This window comes from Salmo salar, chromosome ssa01 (genome assembly GCF_905237065.1).
Source record: "Salmo salar chromosome ssa01, Ssal_v3.1, whole genome shotgun sequence".
Lineage (NCBI taxonomy): Eukaryota > Metazoa > Chordata > Actinopteri > Salmoniformes > Salmonidae > Salmo > Salmo salar.
In genome coordinates, this window is record NC_059442.1 from 122,104,636 (window position 1) to 122,112,275 (window position 7,640).

A 7,640-nucleotide genomic window follows, 5' to 3' on the forward strand; every position below is an offset into this window, starting at 1 on the left:
CCTGTGGATGTATTTCAAGGCCTACTTTCAAACTCAGTGCCTCTTTGCTTGACATCATGGGAAAATCAAAAGAAATCAGTTCCCATTGAATCCCTTGTATCTAGAAAGACAGAGATATTGCATATAGGTTAGTGAGTAATATTGTACTGTATACACTAGATAATATATTGTTTTTATGATTTATTAAAACCATCAAATATTGTATTTTCATTTCCCATACTCATCCTTTCTTACAGGTAGCTATTCCGACATCTGTTAACCTCATGCCAACCCCTAGAATGAAATGAGAGAAATTAGATAGCACTTTATTTGTCACAAAGTTTGTATACAGTTCGATACTATTTCTATTTCTATCTACCACATTCATTGCACTGCTGTAAATACAGTAGCTAGGCTGACCCTTGTCTATGCAGCACTACTGTACCTACCTTGCATGTCAGTGATGAGTAGGTTGCCCTCAGTCTTGTGGTAGACACAGTGCTGGAATGCACAACACTTCTGTCCTGCCTCAGAGTCTCTCAACTTCAAGTTGATCTCCTTCCCATCCCGGACAGAGTACTTCACAAAGTCCCCCATCGGCTTACCAGATATCGTTAGAAAGACGTTGGTATTTGGGAATCATCCTAGAGATAAGAAGAAGAAGATTACTATACTGTATATTTCAAAAGGATTTCATATCTTTTGCTTTTACATAGAGGTTGAAGCACAGGGAGAGCAGAAGTGTTGAAGTGCAGTTTAGGGGTTAGGTGGGACACAAGGACACAACAGCAAGAGATGACATCTAGGATTTGACACTAGGATTTGCAGGCTCACACCCTGACACATGATGATGTAACATCGATGACTTTATACTCACTCTGGAACCTCTGCGAAGGCTTCCTGTGTCTGGGCCACAGTTGTCCAGGCCTTAATGTACTCTCTGGCTGTGTTCTGAACATGGCACTCCTGGAATCATACAATACACATCCATGTTAGATCTGAGCATTTTTGCTGATGGTTACAACAGGATTCAGGAAGTGAATGAATTGAAATGAAATTGACCCCAATCCTGGGTCACAGTATTGCAGAATGCCAAATAATGACAGTAACTGATTTTCTAACCCTTAACCCTAATCTTAACCCCTAACCTTAACCCTAACTCAGTGCCTGGTATCAAGATAAATGCTCTGCTCACATCCACGGTCAGGTTATAGTTCTTCTGAACCAGCTCCTCGTTGTTCTTGGTCCAGTAGCTGATAGCGTTGTGTACCTTCAGAACCCAGGGGTGGCCCTGGGTGAACATAGGCACAATACCGGCCACCGGTGCATACCCTCGCCAAAGTGTTCCTTCTCAGTCACCAGGCTGGCTGGCTGGTTCTCCCCAAAGCACTGGTCTGACAATAAGTAATCTTTGATGAGGAAACATGAACACTTCACGTCCTCCTTGCCCACCACCTCAGGGTGAGCTGAGGTAGAGAGGAATTTACTCATTCAGAATGAGCCTTTACTATATAATATCATAGCAAATTATCATAGCATAGCAGTAACATAAAACATAGCACCAATGAGGACAAATGTTTACACTTAAAATGACATTGTGAATTACTTTTATTGACTTATGAACACCAATGAGATTGATGTAAAAATATCAAACTGAAATCCAACTTTTCTCTACTATGGTATTTTTTTTGGGAGTAGCCGGGATGACGATCTCACTCAGCACTATAAAGGAAACAGACAGAGGAAAATATAAATAGTATCATATTAAACAGTGCTCCATCCATCCTGATACCAGCTTTAATTTATTTTGTATTATTATTGTGAGAGCTGGTTTCCAATGTATTACAGATAACACAAAAAAAGTTGAACTTGATACTTGAGTGTGACCTATGATGTGTCTTAACCTCATCGGTGAGGAGGTAGTCTAAGACAACAGAGCCATAGAAACAGAGGAGACTACAACAGTACTTCCCCAGATCTTTATTGGAGGCTTTGGTGATGGCGAGGTACACACTACTCTCATCCCCAGCACTACAGAGAGAAGAGAGGAGAAGTAATATCACTATTCTATATCAATGTAATAATATAATATCTGCTTTCATCCCCATCACTACAGAGAGAAGAGTGCAGAGGTCAAATCTTTAATCATCATTCTAACCTAGTGGTTAGAGCGTTGGGCTAGTAACCGAAAGGTTGCAAGTTCAAGTCCCCGAGCTGACAAGGTACAAATATGTTGTTCTGCCCCTGAACAAGGCAGTTAACCCACTATTCCTAGGCTGTCATTGAAAATAAGAATTTGTTCTTAACTTACTTGCCTAGTTAAATAAAGGTCAAATATTTTTTTTTTACATAATATATTTATTTCTCAAATGATTGGCTCGCCTGGTTCACCAACTACTTCTATGAGAGAGTTCAGTGTGTCAAATCGGAGGGCCTGTTGTCCTGACCTCTGGCAGTCTCTATGGGGGTGCCACAGGGTTCAATTCATTCGTTGTAAAGCCTTTTTGAAATCAGACAATGTGGTTAGATTAACGAGAGTCTTGTCTTTAAAATGGTGTAAAATAGTCATATGTTTGAGAAATTGAAGTTATAGCATTTTTGAGGTATTTGTATTTCGCGCTACCATTGGATATTGGTGAGGCGTTCCGCTAGCGGAAAGTCTGTCCCTAACAGGTTCCAACCACATTGTCCAATTTCAAAAAGACTTTACAGCGAAAGCAAAACATTAGATTGTGTCAGGAGAGTACCCTGCCAAAAATAATCACACAGCCATTTTCAAAGCAAGCATTTATGTCACAAAAACCCAAACCACAGCTAAATGCAGCACTAACCTTTGATGATCTTCATCAGATGACACTCCTAGGACATGCATGTTTTGTTCAATCAAGTTCATATTTATATCAAAAAACAGCTTTTTACTTTAGCATGTGATGATCAGATCTAGCATTCCCACCCAAAACTTCCGGTGAATTTACTAAATTACTCATCATAAACGTTGACAAAATACATAACAATTACTTTAAGAATTATAGATACAGAACTCCTTTATGCAATCGCAATGTCAGATTTTAAAATAGCTTTTCGGCGAAAGCACATTTTGCAATATTCTGAGAATATAGTTCAGCCATCACAGGCTAGCTATTCAGACACCCGCCAACTTCGGGGCTCACTAAACTCAGAATTACTATTAGAAAAATTGGATTACCTTTGCTGTTCTTCATCAGAATGCACTCCCAGGACTTCTACTTCAACAACCCTTTTTTATAGATGTCAACAGTTTTTATTCAAGGTTTCAGGCTTGTTTCTTGAAAACATGTAAGAATTTTGAGTTTTGGTGAGAAGAGCACCGGAATAATATTAGTCTTTCGGCACGCGAGGGAGAGGGCGCACACTTACTAATTTTCCTTTCTTATTGAACATACTACTTTCCGTATGAACTGTTATAGTTTATTTACATTTTAGAGTACCTGAGGATTAAATAGAAACATCGTTTGACTTGTTTGGACGAAGTTTAGCGGCAGCTTTTTGGACTCCTTTGTCTGCATGTTGAACGAGTGGATTACCGAAATCAATGGCGCCAATTAAACAGACTTTTTGGGATATAAAGACTGATTTTATCAAACAAAACAAACATTCATGTTATAGCTGGGACCCTTTGGGATTGCAAACAGAGGAAGATCTTCAAAAGTAAGTGATTTATTTAATCGCTATTTGTGATTTTATGAAGCCTGTGCTGGTTGAAAAATATGTTGATCTGGGGCGCCGTCCTCAGATAATTTGTATGCGGGGCGCTGTCCTCAGATATTCGCATGGTATGCTTTCGCCGTAAAGCCTATTGTAAATCGGACAACATAGATTTTAGCTTTTAAATGATATAGGATGCTTGTATGTTCATGAATGTTTAATATTACGATTATTTATTTGAATTGCGCGCCCTCCAATTTCACCGGATGTTGTCGGCTTGTGTCCCACTAGTGGGACGCGTATCCCTAAGATGTTTTTAACAAAAGTTTTTGCAAGACTGTTAGGACATCTACTGTGTGCATGACACAAGTTATTTTTCCAACAATTGTTTACAGACAGATTATTTCACTTATAAGGAAGTTTACATACACTACGTTGACTGTGCCTTTACAGCTTGGAACTTTCCAGAAATTGATGTCATGGCTTTAGAAGCTTCTGATAGGCTAATTGACATATTTTTGGACAATTGGAGGTGTACCTGTGGATGTAATTCAAGGCCTACCTTCAAACTCAGTGCCTCTTTGCTTGACATCATGGGAAAATCAAAAGAAATCAGCCAAGACCTCAGAAAAAAAATGCAGACCTCCACAACTCTGGTTCATCCTTGGGAGCAATTTCTAAATGCCTGAAGGTACCACTTTCATCTGTACAAACAATAGTACGCAAGTATAAACACCATGGGACCACGCAGCGGTCAAACCGCTCAGGAAGGAGAAGCGTTCTGTCTCCTAGAGGTGAATGTGCTTTGGTGCGAAAAGTTGCAAATCAATCCCAGAACAACAGCAAAGGACCTTGTGAAGATGCTGGAGGAAACAGGTACAAAAGTGTCTATATCCACAGTAAAACGAGTCCTATATCAACATAACCTGAAAGGACGCTCAGCAAGGAAGAAGCCACTGCTCCAAAACCGCCATAAAAAAGACAGACTACGGTTTGCAACTGCACATGAGGACAAAGAGCGTACTTTTTGGAGAAATGTCCTCTGGTCTGATGAAACAAAAATAGAACTGTTTGGCCATAAGGACCATTGTTATGTTTGAAATAAAAATGGGGTGGCTTGCAAGCCAAAGAACACCATCCCAACCGTGAAGTACGGGGTGGCAGCATCATGTTGTGGGGGTGCTTTGCTGCAGGAGGTACTGGTGCACCTCACAAAATAGATGGCATCATGAGGAACCAAAATTATGTCGATATATAGAAGCAACATCTCAAGACATCAGTCAGGAAGTTAAAGCTTGGTCGTGCATGGGTCTTCCAAATGGACAATGACCCCAAGAATACTTCCAAAGATGTCACAAAATGGCTTAAGGACAACACAGTCAAGGTATTGGAGTGGCCATCACAAAGACCTGACATCAATCCTCTAGAAAATTTCTAGGCAGAACTGAAAAAGCTTGTGCGAGCAAGGAGGCCTACAAACCTGATTCAATTACACCAGCTCAGTCAGGAGGAATGGGCCAAAATTTCCCCAACTTATTGTGGGAAGCTTGTGGAAGGGTACCCAAAATGTTTGACCAAAGTTAATCAATTTAAAGGCAATGCATCCAAATACTAATTGAGTGTATGTAAACTTCTGACCCACTGGGAATGTGATGAAAGAAATAAAAGCTGAAATAAATCATTCTCTCTACTATTATTCAGACATTTCACATTCTTAAAATAAGGTGGTGATCCTAACTCACCTATGACAGGGAATTTTTACTCGGATTAAATGTCAGGAATTGTGAAAAACTGATTTTAAATGTATTTGGCTACGGTGTATGTAAACTTCCGACTTCAACTGTAGGTGTTCCTTTTGTCCAGGTGTGAAAGGGCAGCGTGGAGTGCGACTGAGATTGCGTCATCTGTGGATCTTTTGGGGAGGTATGCGATTTGGAGTGGGACTAGGGTTTCTGACATGATGGTGTTGATGTGACCCATGAACAGCCTTTCAAAGCACTTCATGGCTCCTGACATGAGTGCTATGTGGAGGTAATCATTCAGGTTACCTTTGCTATGTTGGGCACAGGGACTTTGGTGTTTTTTTTAAACATGTAGGTATTACAGACTCAGGGATAGGTTGAAAATGTCAGTGAGGACACTTGCCAGTTGGTCTGCGCATGTTTTGAGCACACATCCTGGCTTTGTCAATTTTGACCTGTTTAAAGGTCTACAGAGAGCGTGATCACACAGTCATCCAGAACAGCTGGTGCTCTCATGCATGCTTCAGTGTTTCTTGCCTCAAAGCGATCAAAAAAGGCATTCATCTTGTCTGGTTGGCTCACTTCACTGGGCAGCTTGTGGCTGGGTTTCCCTTTCTAGTCAGTAAAAGTTTTCAAGCCCTGCCACATCCGATGAGCATCAGAGCCAGTGTAGTAGGATTCAGTCTTAGTTCTGTATTGACGCTTTGCCTGTTTGATGGTTCGTCTGAGGGCATAGCGGGATTTCTTATAAGTGTCTGGATTAGTGTCCTGCTCCATGAAAGCGGAAGCTCTAGCCTTTAGCTCGGTGCGGATGTTGCCTGTAATCTATGGTTTTCCGGTTGGGAAATGTACATACGGTCACTGTGGGGACAGGTAATACCTGACTCATTAAAGAAAAAATCTTTGTCCAGTTCGAGATGACTAATCGCTGTTCTGATGTCCAGAAGCTCTTTTCGGTCATAAGAGACAGTAGCAACAACCTTATGTAAAAAATGACTTACAAAAAATGCTAAAATAAATAAATAAATTGCCAAGTTGTTTAGGAGCCATCCCCTCCGTCGTTATTGTAGTTTAGAATATCTACATAAATTCAGCAATTGCATATTCTCATATTCCTCTGTTGGCTACTCAGAATGAGAAGAGTGCCATCCTCCTGCATCTCAAATTTGCCTTTAGTTATTGAACTTTGCCTGTTGGAACCGTGAGGCAAACAGTCATTTCCAGGATGGATTGTCATGTACTCCACATCTCCTGCCACCTGACTGGGAAGGGAAAGGGGGATACCTAGTCAGTTGTACAACTGAATGTCTTCAACTGAAATGTGTCTTCCTCATTTAACCCAACCCCTCTGAATCAGAGTGGTGCGGTGGGCTGCCTTATTCGACATCCACGTCTTTGGCACCCAGGGAACAGTGGGTTAACTGCCTTGCTCAAGGGCAGAATGACGTCTTTTTACCTTGTCAGCTCAGGGATTCGATCCAGAAACCGAAACCCAATGCTCTAACCACTAGGCTACCTAACACCACAACACATGTCCATAACCTGTAATATATCTTCATTCACTGAAGACTTGAAGACCGAACTTCACCCAGAGAGCTGTGTAAGTCAGTGTGTTAGACAGACAGAACCTCACCCAGAGAGCTGGGCATGTCAGTGTGTTAAAACCTCTTACATCTAGACGTTCCGCTAGCGGAACACCTGCACCAATATCCAATGATAGGCGTGGCGCGAATTACAAATTCCTCAAACATATGACTATTTTACACCATTTTAAAGACAAGACTCTCCTTTATCTAACCACACTGTCCGATTTCAAAAAGGCTTTACAGCGAAAGCAAAATATTAGATTATGTCAGCAGAGTACCAATCCAGAAATAATCAGACACCCATTTTTCAAGCTAGCATATAATGTCACAAAAACCCAGAAGACAGCTAAATGCAGCACTAACCTTTGATGATCTTCATCAGATGACACACCTAGGACATTATGTTATACAATACATGCATGTTTTGTTCAATCAAGTTCATATTTATATCAAAAAACAGCTTTTTACATTGCATGTGACGTTCAGAACTAGCATACCCCCCGCAAACTTCCGGGGAATTTGCTAACAATTTACTAAATTACTCACGATAAACGTTCACAAAAAGCATAACAATTATTTTAAGAATTATAGATACAGAACTCCTCTATGCACTCGATATGTCCGATTTTAAAATAGCTTTTTGGTGAAA